General features: G+C 37.6%; 1 protein-coding gene across 3 annotated transcripts in view; it reads left to right on the forward strand.

Moving 5' to 3' along the window:
• PPP2R3A (protein phosphatase 2 regulatory subunit B''alpha) overlaps positions 1 to 26014 on the forward strand; it is a 121203-nt gene that overhangs the window by 3742 nt on the left and 91447 nt on the right. For 2 of the 3 annotated variants that reach the window (XM_087824948.1, XM_016224345.2), the window contains exon 2: positions 21157 to 21343. The gene's annotated coding sequence lies outside the window, so the exon portion shown is untranslated. Of the gene's footprint in view, positions 1 to 16617; positions 16816 to 21156; positions 21344 to 26014 lie in introns of those variants that run through there. The other variant, XM_016224346.2, reaches the window with a different exon arrangement.

Below are 26014 nucleotides of genomic sequence, written 5' to 3' on the forward strand. Positions count from 1 at the left end.
TGAGAAGCCAAGAAGAGAGTGCTGACTAGAAACTGACCTTGCTGTATATTGATCTGGAAATTCTATAAATTCCTGTTGTATAAGCCACCCAGTCTATGGTATTTTGCTATAGCAGCCTGAGCCAACAAATACACTGGAAAAGTAGAGGAGAAAAGATGGTAGCTGGAATCATGGTGGTAGCTGGAATCATGGTGGTAGCAGAGGAGGTGGAGAGATGTAGATGGATACAGGAGATGTATTTAGGCATAACTGATAGAATTTGATGATAGATATGGCACAAGCAGTGAAAGGGAGAAATAAGTGTGTAGGATGACTCCCTGTGTTCTGGCTTACCCAACCAGGAGAATGGTGGAGTTGTTAGCTGAGACAAAGAACACTAGAAAGATAAGTAGTGTTAAGGTGGATTTAAATCACATTTCACTTTGAGACTGGTGAGACTCTCAAGTGGAAATGTCATATAAGCATCTGATCATTCAAATGCAGAGGAGTGGGCTGAACTGGGGACACAATTTTTAGGTGGAAATTGAAAGGTGTGGATGGAATTACCAAGGGCAGTGGGTTGCAAACCTGCAGCCCACAGCTGAATCTGGCTTACGGATGTGTTTTGTTTTTCTAATATAGTGGCTTTTGTTGTTTAATTTTTAGTTAGTTGCCCATAATTTAAAATCTGAAGATTTCCCATGAAAATCCAGATTTGGGATTTTTCTTTAAAAAGGAGATGTGGCTCTACTATTCTGACTTTCCCATATGGCACTAATTGATTGGAGCTAAGTCACAGCTGATTCCAGTTGCTTTCTAGTTCACCAAAGAATCCACCACTCCCTAAAACTTATGCTTGGCCAACTTTGCTCATATACTTCTCAGACCCAGAAGTCATTTAATTGTGTGGTCCCTGCTCTTGGAAAAGAGTATAAAACAGTGATTCTGATCTTGGCTGCACATTGGAAACATCGGATGACTTAAAAATAATGATGCTGGAGCCCACTCCAGAAATTTCTATTTCTGTTTACTTGTTCCAAATTATAGCCTTGGATTTTTAAAAGTTCCACAGGTAATTCCACTGAGCAGTGGAAACTGGGAACCGTTGATAGAGATTAAGAAGAGAAAAGAGCTCAAGATTTCAAAGTTGGGTAAAGGAGGGTAGCAGCCCCAGGAAAGGGGTGAGAAGTGGCCAGAAAAGTACAGTGGAATTGCCCCTTGCTTGCAGTTAAAGCATGCAAATCTAACCCAATCTACTTGAAGGTGTTTTTAATTAGATGAGAGAGAATGAAGTTTTATTTTGCATCTATACTCCCTGTTTGTTTTGTATTTATATGCTGTTCATTTACTGTGTGGTGTTATGTACACAAAAAACAGGCATGCTTTACTTATGAGCCATTTAAAGGATATTCAAGAGTAATTTAAACCATGCTTGATTTTTGCCTTCGGTGTTTATTTTAGAATCTAATTGCAATTTAAGATGTGTCATAAAAGGCAAGAAAAAAGTATTTCAGAAAGGTAGGCGTCATCAAGTAAAGAAGTAAATTGAAAATGATCTGTTGAATTTGGCAAGATGAGGTCTTTGAACTCAGCAAGAACCATTTTAGATGGGAAGAGGCAAAAACCAAATTGAGATGGGTAAGAAGTAAGTAAATGGAAATGATAAATGTTGGAAAAATCTTTTGAGAAGTTTATCTGAAAGGAGGAGTGGTGAGGGAGAGACAGGTGTCTTACATGTCTCTATGATAGGTGCTCAGAGTGTGTTGGTTACCCAGACACTTCTAAGTTTTTAGGGAGGTAACCCAGTGGTGCCTGATTACCCCCTCCCTCATTTCAGAGGGGTCTTGCTTGTATTTGTTTTGGAGACTTTGTGTTTTTCACTGAGATGTTTTGCCAGAACTCTTGAGTCTCAGATGTTAGAAATTAGGCCCTTAGACTCTTTCTTATATGGAAAGCTATAATGCTCCTAAAGGCCAGTAGTGATCTGGGTTCCAGTGACCCTGACATCATCCTCTCATTGAACTGATGAACAAAGACCAGATTGTTGGCATGTTGAAAATGGAATACTTGGCTGTGTCAGGGAACATGTATCTAGCTGTCAGATTTCCAGGGGTACTTTTTGCAGCTGTATTTTTCCCAAATAACTTGATATTATAGCTTGGTTTTCCAGTTGCATGCATGTAAAACTTCTCAAACTTTGAAACCTTTTTCATTGATGGTGATTAAAGGTTATAGACAGAAGACTGAGGAGTAGAACCTCGTTGAGCTCAGAGGGAAGGGGAAGAGAGCACTAAACAAACTTTGGTTTCCAAAAGGTTGCGTGAATGCTTTTACCTTGAAGACCTTGTGTTAAACCCCCTAAAGTGGGTTATCATGCAGGTAGATGGCCACTACCATTCTGTCTCTTGCATTTCTGCATTCTTGGTGACCTTAACCTGGCAAAGGAAGGCTTAAAGGTCAGTTTTGCACTTAATGTTTCTAAGAGTTGTAATGTACCAGCAGAACAAAAAACCATAGGGGTTGCAAAATGCCAAGGATGATTAGTGAAGAATGGTGTTCATTAGTTGAGGGGGTAAGCCCCATTGTTATACTTTTTTGCAGATAGGAGTATCATCTTGTGAGGGACTAGCCTTCATAGCTGCCATCAGTTCATCAGTTAGGTGGATGGTGGTTAACTTCTGCTCTATGATGAATGACTTTGTGACATGAATAGCAGACCTTGGTTTATAAAGGTTTGTACTGGGAGTCTGTGATAAGAAAGAGAATATTTTGTTTAGAAACTCATATGCTTAGACAATTGTAGGAATTCCACCATCACAAATATACTTAGGTACTTTGCCTGGATGGTGGTAGATGGAGGGAAAAGTTCTTGCCAAGGTGTTCCAGAGCTGCTTATATTTGTAGAGGAGACAGGTAAGTGAGTGGGGAATGGAACTGCAGTCAGTTCTTGGATGCAAAACCTTGATCTTTCAGGTGTGAGTTCTGTGACTTATTTTTTATTGAGTTAAAATTCACATAACATAAAATTAACCATTATAAAGTGTATAATTCAGTGACACTCAGTACATTCACAGTGTAGGGCAACCATCACCATTATCTAAATCCATAACATTTTTATTACCCAAAAGGAAACCCTTTATCCAGAAGCTCCCATTTCTCTCCCCGCATTCCCTGGGAAGCACCAGTCTGCTTTCTGTTTCTACGGGTTTGCCTATTCTGGATGTTTCATATAAACGGGATCACACAATATGTGACTTTCTGTGTCTGGCTTCTTTCATTTAGCATAATATTTATAAGGTTCATTCATGCTATAGCATGTGTTCTTTTCTTTGAATAATAATTCCACTGTATGAATATACCACATTTGTTTATCCACTAATCAGAAGATGGACATTTGGGTTGTTTACACCTTTTGGCAATTGTAAATAGTGTACATATGTGTACAAGCTTTTGCTTGAATACCAGTTTCATTTATTTTGTCTATACACCTATGAGTGGAAATTTCTGGGTCACAGTAATTCTATGTTTAACTTTTTGAGGAAGCACCAAACTTTTACACAGCAGCTGTACCATTTTACATTTCCACTAGAAATATTCAAAAGTTCCAATTTCCCTACATCCTCAACAACACTTGTTATTTTCTGGTTTTGTTTGTTTGTTTGTTTTGGGTTATAGCCATCCTAGTGGATGTGAAGTAATATCCCATTGTGAATTTGATTTGCATTTCCCTAATGACTGATGATGTTGAACATCTTTTCATGTGCTTGTTGGCCATTTTATATCTTTGGAGAAATGTGTATTCAAGTCCCTTGCCTATTAAAAAAAAAAAAGTTATTGATTTCAAAGAGAGGAAGGGAGAGGGAGGAAGATAAAGAAGCATTGCATCGATGAGGGAAAGGCTGCCTCTTGCCTCTCTTATTGGGGATCAAGCCCTTAACCCTGGCATGTGTCCTGACCGGGAATTTAACTAGTGACCTCCCTGTGCACAGGATGACAGCCAACTGAGCCACACAGACTGGGCTGCCCATTTTTCAATTGGGCTGTTTGTCTTTTGGTTGTCAAGTAGTTGTAAGAGTTCTTTATATATTCTGAATAGTAGACCCTTATTATTAGATACATGATTTGCAAATATTTTGTCCCATACCATAGGCTGCTTTTTCACTTTCTTGATAGTGTCCTTTACACAAAGCTTTTAATTCTAATAGTCTAATTTATGTTTTTGTTGTTGTTGTTGCTTATATTTTGGGTACCGTATCTAAGAATCATTGCCAAATCCAAGGTCATGTCAGTTTACCACTATGTTTTCTTCTAAGAGTTATTTAACACCTTTAATTCTTACATTTAGGTCTTTGGTCCATTTTGAGTTAATTTTTGTGTGTAAAGTAAGGGTCCAACTCCCTTCTTTTGCATGTGACTATCCAGTTGTCTCAGTACCAGTTGTTGAAAGAAATGTGTGTTTTTATGCAAGTCTCAGATTCTGAGTTTTCTCTTTTGTGAAATGAAAGTGATAAAAATACCTCACAAAGTTGTGAGATTAGAAAGACAGGGTATATGTGTAATCACTTTGAAAAGTATAAATCAATAAAATATTTGTGATCATTATTGTTTGCCACAGATAGCTTTCATTTGTACAAAGCACCTGTAAGTTAGTGTCCTTCAGCAACCACCAAAAATCTTCCATTTTAGTGCATAGGGAGTCATGACAAACTAGAGGACTGGGATCCCTGCTGTACCCCTGGGTATAAAGTCACAGGGCCCCAGATGCAAGAGGTAATTGCAGAAGTTGTACCCATCCAGAATTAAAAGTATATTTTCTTGTAGGGCATGTGTTTGTCAAATTCTGTTGCTATTTCTATACTCAAATTTGGGGTTATCTATTCTAGGTGTGTAAGGCATAGTTTTCAAGACTAACGTGTTTTTAGGCAGAGTAGGAGAATCAAGGCAGTTCTTTTTATTGGATCAAGAATCCTCACATTTCATTGTACCAGCTGTTAAATCTCTAGAACTAAGACTGTTTTCTCATTCAGTAGCTAGTGACCTCACTTAGTTCAATCAGCAAATATTTATTGAGTTATCACTATGTGACCGGCACAGTACTAAGTATTAGAGATACAGTGCCTTGACCCTGCAGTCCCCTCTAAATCTGTTCTTCTCTACTGTTGTCTAATTCATTGAGTCCAATTCCTTCCCACCAGTCTTTCTTCAGTTCACACTAATCAGACCTTTACTCCACACTACATCTCCAGGACTTTATTTTATAATTGGAAGTTTGTACCTTTGACCACCTTCATCCATTTTACCTCCCACCCTCCCACCTCTGGCAACCACCTGTCCTCTGTATCTATGAGTTTGTTTTGTTTTGTTGTTGTTGTGTTTTTGTTGTTTTTTCAGATTCTACATATAAGTAAGATAATGCAGTATTTGTTTTTCTCTGTCTGACTTATTTCACTTATCATAATGCCCTCAAGGTTTATCCCATGTTGTCAAAAATGGCAGGATTTCCATTTTTTGGCTGAATAATAGTCTGGTGTGTGTGTGTGTGTGTGTGCGCGCACGCATGTTGTTTCCATGTCTTGGCTATTGTAAATACGTTTCAATAAAGATGGGGATGTAGATATCTTTTCAAGTTAGTGTTTTCATTTCCTTCATATAAATACCCAGAAGTGGAATTGCTTTATTATATGGTAATTCTATTTTTAACTTTTTGAGGAACCTCTATACTCTTTTCTTTTCAATATATCTTTATTGACTTTAGAGAGAGGAAGGGAGAACATCAATGATGAGAGAGTCATTGATCAACTGCCTCCTGCATGCCCCCTACTGGGGATTGAGCCCGCAACCCCGGGCTTGTGCCCTGACCCAGAATCGAACCTCTGTCTCCTGGATCATAGGTTGATGCTCAGCTGATGAGCCATGCTAGCCTAGCATCTATACTGTTTTCTATGGTGCCTGCACCTATAGTGCACAAGGATTCCCTTTACATTCCCACCAATAGGGTACAAGGGTTCCCTTTTGTCCACAACCTCACCAGCACTTATCTTTTGTTTTTTGGTAGCAGCTGTTCTAATGGGTGTGAGGTGATAAGTATCTCATTGTGGTTTTGATTTGCATTTCCCTGATTAGTGATGGTGAGCACCTTCTCATGTATCTGTTGGCTATCTGTATATCTCCTTGGAAAAAATTTCTGTTCAGATCCTCTTTCCATTTTGTAGTTGGATTGTTTGGGAGTTTTTTGCTTTTGATTTGTATGAGTGCTCTATATATTTTGGATATTAACCTCCTATCAGATATATGATTTGAAAATATTTACTCCCGTTCTATAGATTGTCTTTTCCTTGTGTTGATGGTTTCCTTTGCTGTACAAGAGCCTTTTAGTTTGATATCATCCCATTCGTGTATTTTTGCTTTTATTGCCTGCTGTCAAATTTACTATTCTTAAGGTCACTCTAGAGAAGTAATTTCAGATTGGTTCGCGAAATACAAATAGCAAGGTAAAGATACTCTGTTGAATCTCATGAAGATGCTTTCATTTCTAAAATGGATTGTCAATTTAAAGACTTCATGTGGTATTAAATAAGAGGTTTGTTCTAAAAAGAATACATTTTCAACTTACTATGCAACTGGTTTTGTACACAGCTGGATATTTATTTTACTACAATTGATCACACTCTGCTTTAGGTATTTAAAATTCTAAAAAATAAATCTTTAAACACTTGAAAATATGAAAAAATTATATAGGGTTATTCTATCCAATTTGGGTTTTCATTTATTGATAATAAAGATCTACAGTGTATCATTTGCTGAGGGGTTCTCCTAAAGAGCAGCATGAAATTATTTCTTCTACCTTGACATTTAAAAGCTAAATCTCCAAATTATCAAAATAAGCACTTGATTTTTATAAACTCAAAATGGAAGAATTTTAAGTATCAGGTTATAAAAGCAGTTTGTTTATTTTGGATACTATAATACAAATTAAATGTCAGCCTACAGACTATATTTCAATATACATTTGGCTGTAAGTCCACCTTATAATTTAATACAGTTTGTTGTAAATCCATCTTTTAATATTTTGATGGTTTTAAGTAACATGATTTTAATTAACAGATTTATTGAGATATAATTCACATACCATAAAATTCTTTAGTATATTCACAGATTTGTGCAGCCGTCACCACCACCACCATTTAATTTCAGAACATTTTCACCACCCAAAAAAAACCCCCATGCCATTAGCAGTTATTCTTCATTTCCCTCTCCCCCCAGCCCTTTGCAGTCACTAATCTACTTTCCCTCTCTATAGATTTGCCTATTCCACAACTTTCATATAAATGGAATCATATACTATGCTGCCTTTTCTGTCTAGCTTCTTTTACTTCACATAATGCTTTTAAGGTTTCATCTGTGCTGTACTGTGTTTCAGTTCATTCTTTTTTATTGCTGAGTAATAATCCATGTATATATTACATTCTGTTTACCATTCATCAGTTGATGGACACTTGGGTTGTTTCCATCTCTTGGCTATTATAAATGATGCTGCTGTGAGCACTTAAGTATAGTTGGTATATGTGGACATATGTTTTTAGTTCTCTTGGATGTACTGTATACCTGGGAGTGGAATTGCTGGGTGTGTTGACTAATTTTATACATCAACTTTGGTAAAGCCATGATATCCAAATATTTGATAAAATGTATCTGAATGTTGCTGTGAAGGTATTTTTCACATGAGATTAACATTTACATCAGTAGATTTCCCCCCCCCCCCATGCTTTCCCAGAGTTTATTGAAAAGTGGGAAGTAGAAAAAGTAATGGTACTGTTAATAAAAGTTACCAGACAGCAAGGGAGAAACAGGAAAATTATTTAAACAAAACACAAAAAGGAACTGCAGTACCATAAAAACACAGCTGGCTGAAGCATTGAATATAGAATCAGACAGTTTTACAGACTTCACAGTTTTTAAGCAATTGTTATAATAATGGATATTTGTAATAATGATCCTGAGTCACTAATAACAATGCCCAGTTTGTGCAATATGTTCTGTTTGAGAAGATAGTGTACATTATATAACATGGTTTCATTAAAATGTTTAAAACATTTAAAAGTTCCAGGACTTATGGGGGTAAATCAAAATTAAATTCTTCTGGAAAAGTAACTTAGCTGGAACTCCTCATTTCTCAATATTGTTTTAATAACATGAATTTCATTACATAATAAAACAGTTCATCTACTGTGAGTGGAAATCAAAATTTGTTTTTAAATACTATCAGTTTAATTAAAAACTGCCACATTAACCTTATAATAAATCTTTAATAATATGCTGATCTAAGATAAAATATTTTTACTTGAAATTGCTTTATCATGTGTCATAAAAGAATTTTTAGATGATTTCAAATATTCCTAAGGAGTTTTGCAATATTACTTTTTAAAAGGTTTATTAGTCAAAAAGATTGGGAAACACTGATCCATTTTTAGCCTAATTACTGAAATTATACTGATTGTTGTCAGATTAGGCCTGGATCCAGAATGGCCAGCCTGGAAAAGATATGTTACCATCGTCAGAGTGTAGGGACAGGATTTGTCATATGATGGGGCTCTTTAACTAACAAGCACAGCATTTCTACTCACTTTGAAAAAGGTATAATTTCCCTCCTTTCAATCTGTGTTGTTGCTTTGGTCTTAAATGTAGGCAGATGGGCACATGTACTGCTCCTCCTACCCTCATTATAATCAAAGCTTAGAATGTCGCAAAGAAATGGACAGCTAAAAAATCATGGTAAGTATCCATTACATATGATTAAGATGTTTCTGCTACTAAGATGGAATGAGAGACCAAAAGAGGGAAGGAGGTACAGTATTATGAAAGCAAGAGCTTAAAGAAAAACTGATGGAGAGAGACTATCAGTGAAGGTGTTTATTTTTGTATGTCATAGAAATTTATTGGTTTTAAGGAATAAACATCCACTTAAAAATATACAAGTAAAAAGGTTGTTTATAGTAAAAATAGAGCACATCAGTTCACTCCAATTTTACTAAGTGAACCCAGCCATCATGGAAACTGAACATATATCTCCCTCTCTCCTTCCCTTCCTCTCTCTCTCTCATCTGCTGTATTTTCTTAACACATTTTCTCCTGTCGTGTTGCTTAGCATGGGTGCCCCAAAACAGTGGCTTCAGCCATCAGATCTGTAGGACCTTTAAGACCCAGAGTTTTCAGCTAATTGACAATGTTTTAGCACTTCAATTCCAAATCCCCAGGAGAGAAAATACTATTGGCCTACCTTGCTTGAGTTACTAACCCAAGCAGATATGAGCAGGGATTAGAAAGCATGTAACACATAAAGTTGTCCCATCTAGCCTGTAGACAAAGCTGGTCTGTAAGAAATAGTGACATTACTTGTTTATTTTTTATATTATTATTTTTAATCCTCACCCAAGGATATTTTTTCCATTGCTTTTCAGAGAGAGTGGAAGGGAGAGAAAGAGAGAGAGAGAGAAACATTGATGTGAGAGAGACACATTGAGCCTGCAACCGAGGTACATGCCCTTGGCCTGAATCAAACCCCCCGGGACCCTTCAGTCTGCAGGCCGACACTCTAACCGCTGAGCCAGACCAGCTAGGATGACATTCCTTGTTTAGAAAGATTTGTTTGAAAAGGAATTAATTGGTACCCTGAGCTCTGGGGGGAAAGAAAGAAAGATGGGAGTATAAAATATGTATATCTCCCCCACCCTCCCAAAAAAAGATGGTAAGAGTGTAATAGGAAAGGAAGATTGGGTCAGTTTACATGAACCACTGTCCATTCTGTAGCCCTAGGCAGCTTTGTTGCCCCAGTAATCTTTACAGATGATTCCCACCCAGCAGGAATGGTAGTCTTAGGAGGTGAGATGAAGTAAATGACTAACTTTAGGAATATAACCAAAAATTTTCATAAGATCTGTACTATAATATCTATCTGGTATAGATACCTTGGGCCAGAATCTGTTTCCCTTTAATAGACAGCTACACAGTCATGATAAAAGTCTGTTTAGGTGATGACAAACCACCCTGGGAAATCTCCATTAAGTTATGTTCAGCTCACCTATGTTTGTAACTGTTGACGTTCAAATGTCCTAGTCCTCCAACTCCGCACATAGTGAGGCTTGGTTTGTCGTGAGTCCTTCATGCATAGCACAGATAAATAGTAACAGGGGCACTCATAAAGAGGGGTGTTATTAGGGATGGGTAACAGTGTATCAGCAAAAGCTTTAATGGTCTCCAGTTATCAGTATGGCTGAGTCCCTTTTCTTAAAGGACCAAGGCCTGGCTGACAAAATGCTCTGAGATGCTTTAGTACCTAAATGCCTGGGTATGCATTCTCCAGGAATTTGAACATCGATAAGCTAAGTTTGGGGATCAGAGTGGTACAGAGGTGAGCCACAGGTCTATTTGATTAGACTTTTATAAAAGAACTTACCTAGCTGTAGTATACGCATAACTGAGCTCTTGTTTGCAGTCTTTCTCAATGTGTGTGTGTTGGGAGAGAGTACTGAGTCATGCAGCTCTAGTGGATTATCTTCTGTACTTTGCCTCTCAGTACTACAGCATTTGTGATGGGGGCCAGGAGTGCTTGTCTTAGGTTCAAAGCATATGTTAAACCTTTTCATCAGGTAAAATGCTGATTAAGCTGAGCAGTTATGAGAAATGTCTAAGAGTGCCAATCATCCTAGATGGAGTCAGTCAGTCCCTCCTTAAACTGGTAATAAATAGTGAATTTTTTCCTATTCAAGGTATTGACCAACAAACATAAAGGGTAGTATATTAGTAAATTACTCCCCTCCCTTCTTCCTTCTCTTCCTTTAATTAAGTGCTTCCTCCTATGCCAGGCTCTGTTCTGGTGTTGGGATACAGTGGCAAATGAGGCAAAACAAGATCCTTGCCTTCATGGAGCATACATTATAGGGATAAATACTGTAACCGTGTAAACTATAAATAAAACAATTTCAGATACTGTTAAGTGCTGTACTGGCACTTATAATGGGAAAGAGAATAATGAGCTGGGACCTTGGTCAAGGGAGAGGAAGAGGCTGTTGGAGGAACCAAAAAAAAAAAGGCCAGGGGGAAAGCAGTGCAAGATGAAGTAAGGAAGGTGGTAAGCAAATTCTGGAGCTATGTTAGGGAAGGAGTTTAAGTGTTGTTCAAAATGGAGTGGGTGACCATTAGAACATCTGAAACAGGAGAGCAATGTGCTCTAATTTACAGGGTGAAGCAAACATATTTTTACAGTTGTGAGTACATGAAACACAATTTATTCTTGTATTATTATTGTATTATTTTCCATATGAACAACTGTAGACCTACTTTTGCCCCACCTTATATATTACTCTGGTTATGCTGTTTAGAGAATGACTGGAATATGTAGAGGCAAGAGTGGAAACAGAGAGACCAGTTTAGAAGGCTATGATAGTAGAGTAGGTGGTAGCGGATGATCATTTTCGCCAGGATTTTAGCAGTGGAGGTAATGAGAAGTGGTGAAAATTGAGAGAGATTTCAGAGATAGGATTGTCAGGTCTTACTGAGTTTATTCTGGGTGTGGCCTGCAAATATGGCATATGGCCATTTCATTCATTTTTATGGACTTCCAAACATCTAACAAGTACCTTGTGAAAAGATTTTTTGCCCCAGTAAGGTACTTAGGTTGTGTATGTACCAGGCTATCAGGTTGTCTGTCTAAACAGTAAGAAATTAATAATAAATAAACCCTTGCTGGGCCTCATCTGCAGAATATAGGGATTCTTCAGTCGTACATGTAAAATGACAGCTGACTGAAGAACTTTGGGAGTGTCTCAGGGTTCTCCTCATACCCCTCGGGGTACTTGAGGCTGAACGACAGTCATAGGTTGGTGAGGCAGGCTTGCTGGGCTCAATCTCCTTACTGTCTTCGGCTTTTTGGTTTGGACCCTCATCATGTCTCCCTAGTTAGCTTCTTGTAGTTGAACCTTTTTCTCAACTCTGCTTTCATGTCTGATCTCAGCATTCTCTTCCCTAGCTCTCTCCTCCTCTCCAACACTTCTGTCTTGGTAGTGAATGACAGTTTTTCACCAAAATTGTGCCACAAAGCCCCACTAGAGGTGGTAATTCAGATTTGTGCCCCAAGGGTTGTTTCATTTAGATAGGTTCTACTCTTGAGCCAACAGCACCAGAACCTTTTGCCTGAAATTGTCTTGTAGACAGACAAATGTTTCATGGGCTCTTCCAGTGAGCAAGCTCAGAGATTCTCTGGATCAGTGCAAAAATGAACTAATTATCTTAATTGTGATAAGACCCCACCTGAGATATGTCAAGTTGATTAAATAGAGGCGATCAGTGGGGCCAAGAAATAAGATACCAAAGCTGTACCCAAGATGGAAACTAAGAAATGGGGAAGCAGTGGGTTCTGTTGAGGGACACATTTGAAACCTAGAGGAGCACATGAAAACTGTGAAGGTTATCAGCTAAAAATAATCTGTGTTTCCTTACCTGGAGATATTTCCATTGGGCTTTTGCCCTGTTCCCCTGCCCCAGTTGAATTCTGGGGGTATTCCACAGCATCTGACAGTTCATACATTTAGAAAATATTGTTGAGTTTCTATTTTATGCTGTGCACTGGACATGTGGATATGAGGGTGAGTACATTGCAGTGGCTTTCTGATTCATCTCTGCTCTGCTTCCCTGATCCATGACACTGCCACCTGAATCCCATTACCCACCTTCCTGAGAAACTATTGCAGTGCTATAAATGCTTAATAATACTTTGTGAGTAATGAAAATTATTCTATTCAGAAGTTCTTTGCGCATAATCTTTGTATTTACAGCCAAACCTCAATTCTCGAACGTTTACCATCTCAAACATTTCTGTTCTCTACCTCATAGCCCTTTTAGGCTGATACATGAGCATGACCAAAAGCATCTCTCAGGCTGCAAAGGAGAGAATTCAAGTCAGTTTATTGCTAAACCTACTTGTTAAAATCCCAGGAAATTGTGCTGTGAATATTTGTGTGTGTGTGTTTGGTTTGTTTTTGTTTTGTTTTATTTTGTTTGGCTTTTGTTGCTGGTGAAATGAACAATTAGAACAATTTTTAAACATAAAGAGGCCATCAAGAGTGCTGATGTTGCTAAGGGTGTGGAAAAAACTGATCACAGGCAACTGAAGAGGTAGAAAAACTGTTGTTGATTTGGATAAATGAAAAGCAGTCAGCCAGTGACAGCACTTCTGAGGCAGTGATATGTGAAAAAGGGAAGATGCTGCATGCTGTTCCTGAAAGAGACCCCTGGAACCAGTGCTGAAAGTGATTCCTTTAAGGCTAGTAGGGGGTGGTTTGATAAATTTAAGAAAGGAAGTGTTTGTTTATAGATTAAACAGTACATTAGACAAGTATTGTATATAAGAAAGGTTAAAACGGAATTATTTGGGGGGTCTGGATAAAATGGAATTATTTGGGGGATCTGGAACAGGTTAATTCAATTTACATTATTTCTAATGGGGGAAAAATGATTCGGTTTTCTAACGAATCACTTCTCGAACAGCCCCTTGGAACAAATTAAGTTCGAGAACCAAGGTTCCACTGTATATGTTTTCTCCAGATCAAATCTCATGTTCCCTTTAATGTTAATTTATTTTTCCTGCCTTGATATTTGCAATTTTTCCACATTGAGAGTCATCTGCATTTTTCATTTCCTTTTGTTGATTTAATCTCACAGGTCACTTGTTCTAAAAAAAAATTAAGCTTTATGCTTGGCCTTTTGCCATGTCTTCTATAAAATTCTATTATTATATATGGTGATATTTGTGAGTGTGCTTTTAATTGTGTCACAGTCAGTTTTATTGTTGACATACTCATTGTCTTAATTATGCTTATAAAGTTTGGTGATATTCTTATAGTCTGAAGTTCAGAAGTAGCATTAACATTATTTATTGCTTTTTAAAAGTGTAATTTAAAATTTTACTCCATTAACTTTGTTATGATTTTCTTTTATATGGCTATTTTTTGTGTTACAGTTTCATTACTCACTAATAAATTTGTTAGGTTTTCAGGCCTTCCGAAAAACAAAATTGGAGGTAAAAAACTTTTTGTTCTTTCTACCCAGGTTACTGCATTGACTTCAGTGTTCTATAGATTTCTTAATTCCTTTTTTCCTCCCTCCCTCCCTCCCTCCCGTCCGTCCGTCCATCCTTCCATTCTTCCCTCTGTCCTTCCTTTCTCTTTCTTATGCCTACTAAGACTTTGAGAGAGTTCCTTCCCTAGAAATTGAAACTTCTGGGATTATGGCAGGGACTCAGGTACTGACTTAGCCCAGCTTCTTTAGCTTTAATAGGGACATGGTATAGGACAGAGGGGTTTTGATGTTACCCGGGCTCAGATCAGTTTTTCTCTTTCTACGCTTGTAATATGATCAATATTTGTTTGTTTTTAAAACTTCTCTTAACCCCAGCTTCTTCATCTGCGAAATGGAGATAACACTAATCTCAATGTCAGCATAAGAATTAAATAAGGCACTTAAGTCATCAGCACAATAACCAGCATCTAAGCACTTTAAAAATGTTGGTGCAGTAATATTAATCTTCCCTTTGAGAGCCCAATACAAGAGGGATCCCAGCCCTTCACCTATACACCACCACCCATGAAAGGAATATAAGCCCAAGCGAAGAGGCTTCAAAGAGGAAGCGTGCCTAGTTCTCCCTTTCTTGTTCTCTTTCATTATCTGTTGATGATAGTAGTAGCATGAATTCCTGAAGAAGGTGGTCTCACCCCTGATGTATGACCATTCCCTTGACTCTGCCAGTGGAGACCTACAGAGGGGTGATCTTACTTTGAACTCACCAGTCCATTTTTACAAATGATACTCCTTCAGATATATGGTTATTAAAATACACTTTAGGTGTTCCAAAAGGTTAGGGTATGGTCATGGGAGAAAGTGGCTGAGACAGGGTAGAAAACAAGATCAACATAATTTTCATTGTGGAGAAAACGTCAAGAAACTAAGAGGCCAGGATATCAGATGGATTTTTTATTTGGATGTTGAAATCAGTAACAGTTGTAACAGAAATAGTGTTGAAGTGACAGTGAGCCAAAAGCTACAGTCATCAAGGAGTGAAAGAAATTGACCTTAGTGAGATTTAAATACTGCAATAATGAAGGATAGTGGGTGATAGAGTCTAATGATATGTGACTCAAAGCAGGGAATTTTTGGAGAGGCCAGAGGGAAAATGGGCTGGAAGTAGCAATGAGGAACAAGAAGACACCTACCAGGCCTCTTATTTGAAAGGTATGGAGGAGAAAAAGAATCATCATCTAAGGGGCTGCAGGGAAAGCAGCATCCTCAGGGGAGAGCCCAGTTTCCATTTAAGTAGGAAGCTTAAAGGAAGTTAAAGAAGACTTCAGAAAGGAGGTCCAGGATGTGGGGATTTTGCTGATACCTACCAGTGAGTCCCACGGGGCTCAGTGGAAGGGTTAGGATTTCAGAAGATGAGATAGAGGCTTAGATACATACCATCATCAGTCAGTATCTTCTACGTATACATCATTAATTCCTTTGCCCCGCTCTCACTTCAGCATCCGTTCCTGGCTAAACCACAGTACTGATTAAATCCAATTCTTTGCCTGTCTCATGCCTGTAAAACCATACTGCTGAGCTTACCTTAATTTAATGATATAACCTAAAGTAGACCCGTAATGTTGCCTGGCAATCATACTAGATTTCCCCAGTCATTTTCTCTGTTTCATCTCCCCCCAGATGACTGTTGCATGCCTTCATTCTCTTCACATATTCACCATCTTCTCCCCCCTCTTCCCTTTCATAAAAGGAACTAGGAAAAAAAAAGCTTTCACGAGCTATCACTGCCTCAGCTACCCACGACCTGCAGTGGTATGCATGTACTGTGATTTCTGTCCTCTTACTGTAAAAGAACTAACCTCTCTAAGTGCTTTATAATCTTTTCTCTTTGATCAGTTTTCCCCTCTTCTGACTCATTGTCTTATATGTGAAAATATTCTTTCATTTTTTCCAATCTTATAAATAATCCTCCTTGACTCCACTTTCTCTTCTACCTGTTGCCTTATTTCACTGAAACTTCACAGCAAAACTTCTTGAAAGAGTTGTCTGTATTCTGTTGCTATTTCTCTTCCCATTCTTTTTCATACTCAATCCAGTCAGATTTCTGCCCCCACAATTCCGTTAAAATCACTCTTATCAGTTACCAGTCATGTCCACATCGGTCACTTCTCAGTACTTATTTTACTTAGCATTCAGGAGCAGAGTTGATTACTCCCTCCTCCTTAAGATAGCTTCTTCACTTGGCTTCTAAGGTACATGTCAAGAGCTATAAAAGATCTAAGATTTTACTTTTTTTGTAAGCTAACAAGTTAACTTGCCACAGTTTCATGTATGATGGTGGAAGATACAAGACTCCTGGATCAGGGAAAAAAAGACAATTTATTGCCTACAGCAGTAGCAGTATCCATATTAGCAGTGTTTTTGTACTGGTTCTCATGAGTCCAGTTACCATCAAGACCGTGTGAAGGGAGTCAGTTTATACTTGCACACAAGGTGGATGGTTTTATTAGAAAGGAACCTGTCTGAGAGAACCCAGACCTTTTATAATGGGCAGTAAGCATGCCTTCTCTTTGTTCCAGAGGGAAACATTATCTTTATTATACTGAACCATGACGCTATACAAACATCATTTTATTTTGTTTTTGTAATTCTCACTCAAGGACATACTTAGAGGAAAGGAGAGAGAGAAAACATCGATGTGAGAGAGAAACATCCATCAACTGCCTTCTGTAAGCTTCCCGACTGGGGATCAAACCTGCAACCCAGGTATGTGCCCTTACCAGGAATCAAACCAGCAACCTTTCAGTACACGGGACAGTGCTCAACCAACTGAGACACTCCAGCAGGGTGCTTTACAAACATTCTTGAAAAGATAGTCCAGAACTAGCATATCATATCATAAATATGTCATATATCACTGACTATCAAGTGAGTCAGTGCCTCACTTGCAGTATGTGCAGAAACAAGAGAGAATTGTCTCACAGTTCCTCCCTCTCTGGCTACTTCTTTTCACCCTCCTCTGCTGATTCTTCTTTACTTCCCCAAACTCTAGATCTGCACTCTAGATCTGTACAATACTATAGTCACTAGCTACACATAGCTATTTAATTAAATTTTCGTTTAATTCAGTTGCAATTGCCATATTTCAAGTTCTTAATAGCCACATGTGGATAGTGGCTACCTATTGAATGGCACAGATACATAAATATTTCATCATCACAGGAAGTTCCATTAGACAACACTACTCTGGGTGTTAGAGTACCCTGGCTCGGCCTTTGCATGTTTCTTATTGTATTCCTTTACAGAAATACAGATTTCTATAGAATCCTACAGAATAAGATTTATTATAAAATAAATATTTCTATATCTTTCTCTTTCTGTTTTCCCTCCCTTGGTGATCTCATCCCTTGGCGCCACCACTTCCTCGGCCACCAATAAATCTGTTCTTCCTGCTGTCTTCCCAGTCTTGATTCATATCAATTGTCTCCTTCCAGTTGTTCAAGCAAAAAACAAAACAGTGATTTTTTTATAAACCTACCCTTAGATTCATCCTTGACTTCCCTCTTTTCCACAAAACCCACACATTTTTCCCATTGGCTCTTGTTTCAAAATATAGTATATCCAGAATCTAACAACTTCCTATCCTTACCCTGCTACTGCCTGATCAAAACCAGCATCATTTTTTGCCTGGATTATTTCAGGCAAATTTCGTCTCCCTGCTTCCACTCTGGTTTCCTGTAGTCTGTTCTCATCACAGCAACCAGAATGATCTTGTTAAAAATTAATTCATATCATGTCATTTCTCTGTTCACAATTCTTCAGTAGCTTCTCATCTCAGTCAAAATAAAAGTCTAGTCACACTGTCATTCCCACTCTTGCTAAAACATTCAAGACATGCTTCCACCTCAGAGCCTTTATAGTTTGTGTTCCTTCCATTTCTTCCCCACAACGTACTCACAATTTTCCCTCATGATACTGTCTTTTTGAAGAGACCAGGTTAATTGTCTTATAGAATGATCCATATCATGAATTTATCTGTTTCCTCATGGTATTGTTTAACTTAATTCTCTATTGCCTGTTTTTCCTGCATCTGGCCATTAGCTTTAAAAGATTGATTAAAGCTAAATATTTTTGAAGTACCTCCATAAGAGGTACTTCAATCTTCATATTGCATCATATCAAGAGGTACATAGTATTTGATTGTTTAGCTAAGGTGTTAAGGTGGTGACTTTCAGATCGCTCCATTATAAATTTACATTTTTACCTTTCTGGTTAACAAGTAATCTGAAGGGTGAATGGTATTTTTTTTTAATCCTGTGATTTTAAGATTGTTTTTTAGCTGTTAAACTGTTTTTTCAAATAAAATATTTTTTGGAGATCTAATATATAAAACAGATAAAAGCAGAGCTATTTTGGTTGCAGTGGGAAATGCCTAGTATTGGCAGCTTCCAAGGGAACTCTGACAAGCACAGTTTATAACTCACAGAGCCAGGCCAAAGGACAGAGGCCCAGAGAGGACACATGAAGTCTTCAGGGCACCTAGCATCTCTCAAGAAAGGCTCAGTGCACTTTCTGTTAGAGTACAGTTTGGGGATCTCTGTCACATCTTGGAAAGCTGTGGTTGTGGATTATCACTAGAATGACACTTGGTTTTTCCCTGGCAGTCCACCCACTGTTTTTAGTTGTCTGAGTGCTTTCTTTGACATTCTATCTGTTCTGCAGATGTGAAGATTTGAAATTACTTCATCTTTAGTGTGTGTTGGGTTGCAGTCTTTTTTGTTTCCCTTTTGGAAATTCCTCTTCATCCACAAAGAATTCCAGATTCAGACATTATTCATCTTATGTCTGGAACACTAAAATCTCAAGAGCTTCCACATGTCTTACCTCTTTCCACCTTTAGAATATTGAAAATGCTACCACAGCTAAAGTCAGTTTTATCATTTGCTTGTTGCTTGCTTCCTCTCTGCAACTTATCATACAGCCTAATGTGCCTTTGTAGAGAATTGAATAAGTAAATTTGGTATATCCAGCACAATCTATATAAGACATATCGATTTTTATTTTCATGGAAAGTAGAAAAAGAAGGTAATAAACTGTAATTAAACCTCACTTTTCTTAAAAAAGGTAAATATTCACAAAAATCCCCAGGTCTGTGTATGTATATTAAAGCCAGAAAGGACATTTACAAAATGTTCACATTGATACTGTCTCTAGATGTGATCTTTGCTCCTCTCCCCCCTACCCCTAGCAGGCATGTCTTATTTCTACAGTCATTACTTTTATATGAAGATTTAAAAAAGGAACAACTTTGACCTGTCAAATCCAGGCTGCATTGAAGGCAATTCCAGGCCCCTCCCTAGCTTTCTGGCATCAATGCCATCCTTTTAAATTTTTTTCTCATTCTCTTATCATCCCATTCAAGCAAGTTTTCTCTTGGCCCGCGCTCTGTTGATTTTACACCAATTTCCTGGTCATTTTCTAGAATTGCCCGTTGGCTTTGAAGAGCCTCATGTACCAAAAGGATGCAAAAATTATGTTCTAAAAGTAACTGTTGCCCTGATCAGTGTGGCTCGGTATCTAGAGCATCGGCCTGGGCACCAGAGGGTCATGGGTTTGATTTTGGTCAGGGGCACATACCTGGGTTTCAGGTCCCATCCCCACCCCTGCCCCCAGCTGGGGCACATATGGGAGGCAACTAATTGATGTATCTGTCACATGGATGTGTGTCTCTCTCTCTTCCCCTTCCCCCTCCCTTCCACTCTCTAAAAATCAATGGAAAAAATATACTCACTCCTTGGGTGAGGATTTAAAAAAATTTACTGTCACTAGAATGTGATCTCCGTCAGGCCCAGGAGGAGGATAGATGTCTGTTAAATTAATTGATCTATTCTTTTTTGTCTCATTTATTTTGTCCCATAAGTTCCTTACAAGACAAGCTTTGCTTATTTTCTATAACACCCTTAACATTTTAGATAATTAATATAAATAAATGAATAAATTATTTTCTTAAATACATAATTTACTTAGTAAAAATAAATTTAAGATCTGTTAGCTTCAGCCAGAATTTGTGCTTTATAGGTCTGTAGAAAAGCACAGGATTTAAAGATCAAAGACAGATCCTGCTCATAGCTTTGTAATCACTGCTTAGTCACTTAAGCCTCTGATCTGCCTTCATCTGTAGCCTCATTGGTTCTTTTCTGGACTCGACAGAGGCCTCCTACCTTGCCTACCTAGCTTTGGTCTTGCTTCCCCAAGTCTGTCTGTCCTCCCCCTACAGTGTAACTCTCACCTTGTTCCCTCCTCCCTCCATTGAAACCTCTCAGGGTCTCTCTGGTGCTGTGCTGCTTTTGTCTGCTCCACCCTTTTCGCTGTAGCTCCTAGAAGCCTCTCTTCACACTTGACACTGGAATAATACCAAACTCCTGGTAGCTCCTCACACATCCCATGCTGCCTCCTGCTTTGCTCCCTTTGTCCACAAACCATTTTCCCTTTCTTCTTGCAGCCAACTACTTCTGCTCAGAGCTGGGCTCTGCAGTCCTCCTCTCTGGAATGTTTTCCCTGATGTAAAGGTTAGGTATCCTCTTTCTCTGCCCACTTATTGTAAGCTGCTTAGAGGCAGAATCATTGATTATAGTTTCCTCGTCTTGAAGAGTACAGTACCCGGCTTATAGTGGCACTCAAAAGTTTATTAAACTGCTTTGTATATATGTTCTTCTAAACTGTCCAAATAATTTTTATATATAGAAGGTAATTTATTTATATATATATATATATATATCCTCCAAAATAAGAAAAAGACATAGAAAAGGAAAACATGTGAATTAAATTAACTTAAAATACTACCAGCAGACAGACTATTGTTGATGTTTTGGTATATAATAATAAATAAATAAAATTTTACATTATAAAGTGGTATAAGTTTAACCCCCAGATTTTCCTTTCAGAGCCAGTACTCAGAGAAATCAGTAGTTTTGCAAATCACATGCATTGGAAATTAATAGCCATTGTGATTCCCACATCAAGTAATACAAAATAGTTCTCTGGTAAAACATAGCTTTATTCTAATTCTAACCAATAAAAAATGTTTGCTTTTCTCATGTTACCTAGATCCCAGATCCATCTTTCATCCTGTTTTTCTAAAAGAGAAGGTAAAATCCCAGTGAGGGAAGTGACTTGATCAACTCACTCAGCTGGTCAGTGCAGAAGCTGAAGCTGGATAAGGAACTCCTGACTGCCCACCTGGTGCTTTCCCCTCAACCACATTTCCTGTTTCTCTACTGGAGTAAAAATAAATGTAAGTTTTTAAGCACTTCCTAATTTCCATAAGCTCAAATCAAGTCTGCTACTGAGATGTTCTTATTTTACTTTTCGTCTCATTAAGACATTATTAGCCCCAAACCTAGAACATTAATTGTTCTTTCATATTCATGTATATAATTTATTTGAGCATAAAAAAATCTTCCCTTCTAATAAATTTGTTAATTTTCTCAACTATTTTTGAAGTGAACACAACAAATAAAATATTCTAGGTCTCCTTTTTTTCCCTACAAGTACTTCTACAATATATGTTTTTGTATTCCTCTAAATTGTTCTCTTGGGATCAGTTTCCATACTGAGTCATCCACCAGAGAGTGCCTGTGTTTTCCAGGCAAACTAATAGTTTTATTATTTCTAAATGACTCATTACTTCTGAATCATCACACCTTGTGTGTACTCTGTTAAATAAAAAGCTTTTAGTCATTTTTCTACAATTTCTCCTCTTCCTTGTCTTCAAATGTCCCATCTAAGTGACATATTCAACCAGTTTTTTCTTGTGTCTACAAGATTTATGTTGATCGTTTTCTTGTTGAGCCCTTTCATCAGTTAAGATAAGCAGTGGAATTTCTTTCCCTCATACTCTCTGTTCCAGATGTTTCCTGAAATAGAACACATCAGTAGCAACATAAAAAGTATGTGTAACACCATTCTCCAGTTTCCATCATTACATTTGTGTTCAGGTTTTATTAACTTCCCAAATTTCTCCGTGAAATTAGGGAGAAATACCTGTAAATGAAAACTATAGTTCTAATGTTTGTTGGTAAACAAAATCTTTGGAATTCAACATGTTAGAGGAATGAAACACTTTTATCCCTTGACTTCTGTGTCATATTTGGCTGATTTTCTTCCTGCCCTTTGAAAATTAATTCTCTGTGTCCTTCCTAGAATCTTCTCGCCTCATATATGCTAGCTTTCCTCAGAATTTTGTCCTTGACCCTTTTCTCATGCTGTGCATGTTCAGTCTTGCCCATTCTTGTGGCTTTAAAACCTTTATCTGGCGCTTATTCCAGACCTTTCTTTTCAACTCCTCTCACTTCAGTGCCACGTATATCCATTTGCATGAGGAGTATCTTCTCCTGAAACAACCTATGCCTAAAGCTGAATTCATCTCCCCTACACCTTTGCTCCCCAGCATTAGCACACAATAATTAGCCTGAACCTTATCTTTACGTCTCCCTAGAACCTATTTTTAACTTTTAAAATTTGTTATTAATATTATATATTAATTCTCATATTCAAAGTGTAAATGCTTAAAAGGCTTTTTTAAAATATCAGTGTTATCAGAGAAATGTGTGGATTGCCTTCTTTGCTAGTGGGCGTGGGGTTCTTGGGGTGCTGCTGGAATAAACATTTCTGGAGGCCCTTACAGGAGGACGAGATGCAACAGAGAGCTTTATTTGCATGGAATTACATCCTTGAGTTTCCAAAGTCCCATTTCCCTTAATTCAGTCCTGGAAGAGGTGCCGCTTGGGGATTCAGCAGAGCTAGAAGCAAAGACAGCATCCAGAGTTTGCGTTCCATGGTGGAGTTGGGTCTGGTGTAGCATCATGCTAGTTGTAGTCCATTAGTCCGTTGTGTATGGGGACCACGTAGCTGTGGGCCACGTGGGCGAATGCAAGAGAGCCAAGAGAGCGCACCCCCTGCAACAAGAATCGCAAGAGAAACTAGAGCAAGAGGGCAAACTCCTTTGTTTAGGAGCTTAAGTATCTCAGATCATCCTACGCTTGCAGAGGCCATGCCTACTCTGGCCAGTTACCTGTTCCTAGGTATGACTGGCAGACAAGTACCTACCCTTTTTCACCCAGACTTTACTGGGCATGCATCTGAATTGCAGCTTCCTGGCAAAGCTGCACAAATGGCATGACCATAATATTTGGCCTTCCCTTTGCTTCTTTCCAGTTATTCATAACTGGATTATTTACTACAGTTTCATCAGTTTCCAAGTTTTTACTACCAACTAGGGTACTCTTCAGAGACAACCACTGTCAATTTTTTTAGCTGTTTTTTCCATTTACCTCCATATTTATAAATACATAATATTGTAAATTTATCATTGATAAATTTTAAATACTAAGTTTTCCCTTCCTGATATGAATTTCAGTTCCCTCGCCCCTGTTCTACCACATTAATAAAATAAAGGGTAAAAAGTAGGTGATCATCTCAATAGATGCAGAATATAGTATTTGACAAAATTAAACAACTATATGAGATTTTTTTAAACTCAACAAACAAGAAACAGAAGAGGGCTTTCTCAATTTGGTAAAGGGTATCTACCAAAAAACCTACAGCTATCATTATACTTTATGGCTCATCTCTTCTCACTATTGTTATGGAGATTCTAGACAGGATAATGGGCAGTAAGTATTGGAAAGGAAAAAAGTAAAAGTATCTCTTCTCAGACAACATGATTGTCTATATATTAAAAAAAAAAAATCCCAAGGTATTTACCAAAAAAATAAAAAATACTAAATAAGTGAATTTAGCAAAGTGGCAAGTAACAAGAACAATATACATAAATCAGCTGTGTTTCTATACACCAGCAACAAACACAGTAGAAAATGAAAATAAAATAACAATACCATTTGCATTAGCATCAGAAAACATAAAATACTTGGGAATAAATTTAATGAAAGGCCTACAAACATTGCTTAGAAAAATTAAAAAGCATCTGAATAAATGGAGACATACTGTGTTCGTGGATAGCATGGATTAGAGACTTAATAATATTAAAATCTCCATTATCACCAAATGGATATTTAAATTCATTGAAATTCCAATCAAAATCCCAGGATGGTATTGGTGTATATGAAGACAAAGAGTAGAGAATCTAAAAATACACTCATATATATGGCCATTTGTTTTTCAGCAAAGGTTCCAACATAACTCAATGGGCACAGTCTTTTCAACAAATAAATGGTGCTGGATGATGTTCAAACTCAGCTTATACCATTCATAAAAATTAATTTAAAATAAATCGTAGAGCTAAACATAAGAATTGGAGCTACCTAAAAAAAGACTTTAAGAGAAAATTTCATGACCTCGGCATAAGCAAAGATTTTTAAGACAGGATATAAATGTATTAATAACTATTAGAGAAAAATTGATTATTTGGATTAATAAAAATTAGTAGGATTAAAACCTCCTACTGCTAAGAAAATGGAAAGGGAAACTACAAACCAGAGAAAATATCTGTATCTAAAATATATAAATGAACTCTTAGAACTGAATAATCAAAGATAACCCAAAAGATTTGAATAGACACTTCACAAAAGATACACATGAATTGCTAATAAGCCTATGAAAAAGTGCTCAACATCATTAGTTATTAGGGAAATGTAAATTAAAGTCACAGTGGGATAGCACTTCACACCCACTAAAATGGCTAAAATTAAAGAAACTGACAAATATCCAAAAGGATGTAGAGCCTCTAGAGCTCTCAAGTGTTGAGAGTGTAAAATGGTAGAATCACTTTGGAAAACAGTTTTACAGGTTTTTATAAAGTTAAATGTATACTTATTATGACTCAGTAATTCCATAGTTAATTACCGAAAGAAATGAACACGTATCCACAAAAAGACTTTTACTTGCCTGTTCAGAGCAGCTTTTAATTTGTAATAGTCCAAACTAGAAACAACACAAATGTCTATCAACTGGTGAATAGATATGACACATTTTGGTATATTCATGTAGTAGAATACCTACGAAGCAGTAAAAAGAAATTTGCAGTTGATACATCCAGAAATGAGGATGAATCTCAAAACCATTTTGCTGAGTGAGAGAGGCAGTGGTACTTTGGTTTTTAAATGTAATCTGTTCTGGAAGACCATTCGAGTTCTGAAATGTTCAAAAACCGAGGAATCAACAGCTAACAGCTAAGCCTCAGGATCTTGCACTCAGCAGAAGCCATGTGGCACGTTTAACTTCCAAGGCATGTTCGAAAACCGAAGCATTTCCTTCCGGGTTTACAGTGTTCGTAAACCGAAATGTTCGTCAACAGAGACATTCGAAAACTGAGGTACCACTGTATATTTTATGATTACATTCATATAAAGATCTAGAACTGGCAATACTAATCTATAGGACGGGAATAGATCAGTGATTGACAGATATTGCAGGTCAGGGGAGTTGACTGGGAAAGGTCAGAGGGATACTTTTAGGATGATGTAAATGTTCTGTCTTTTTTAGGGCAGTGGTTACATGGTTCTTGTTAAATCAGATTGAACTGTATACTTTTTCTTTAAGTTTCTTTATCTTTATTGTTGAGAATATTACAGATGTCCCCTTTTTATTTCCACTGATCCCCTCCACCCACATCCATCCCACCCCTAGGCTTTCCCCATACCAATGTCTGTGCCCATGGGTTATGCTTATAAACATATAAGTTCTTTGATTAATCTCTCCCCGCCCACCCCTCACCCCCCGCCTTCCCTCTGAGATCCCTCAATCTGTTCCATGCTTCTATGTCTCTGGATCTACTTTGTTCATCAGTTTATTTTGTTTATTATATTCCACATATAAGTGAGATCATGTGGTACTTGTCTTTCTCCAACTGGCTTATTTCACTTAGCATAATACTTTCTAGTTCCTTCCATGCTGGGCCAAAGGATAAAAGATCCTTCTTTTTATAGCTGCATAGTATTCCATGGTG

This window comes from Miniopterus natalensis, chromosome 15, assembly GCF_054644295.1.
Source record: "Miniopterus natalensis isolate mMinNat1 chromosome 15, mMinNat1.hap1, whole genome shotgun sequence".
NCBI lineage: Eukaryota > Metazoa > Chordata > Mammalia > Chiroptera > Miniopteridae > Miniopterus > Miniopterus natalensis.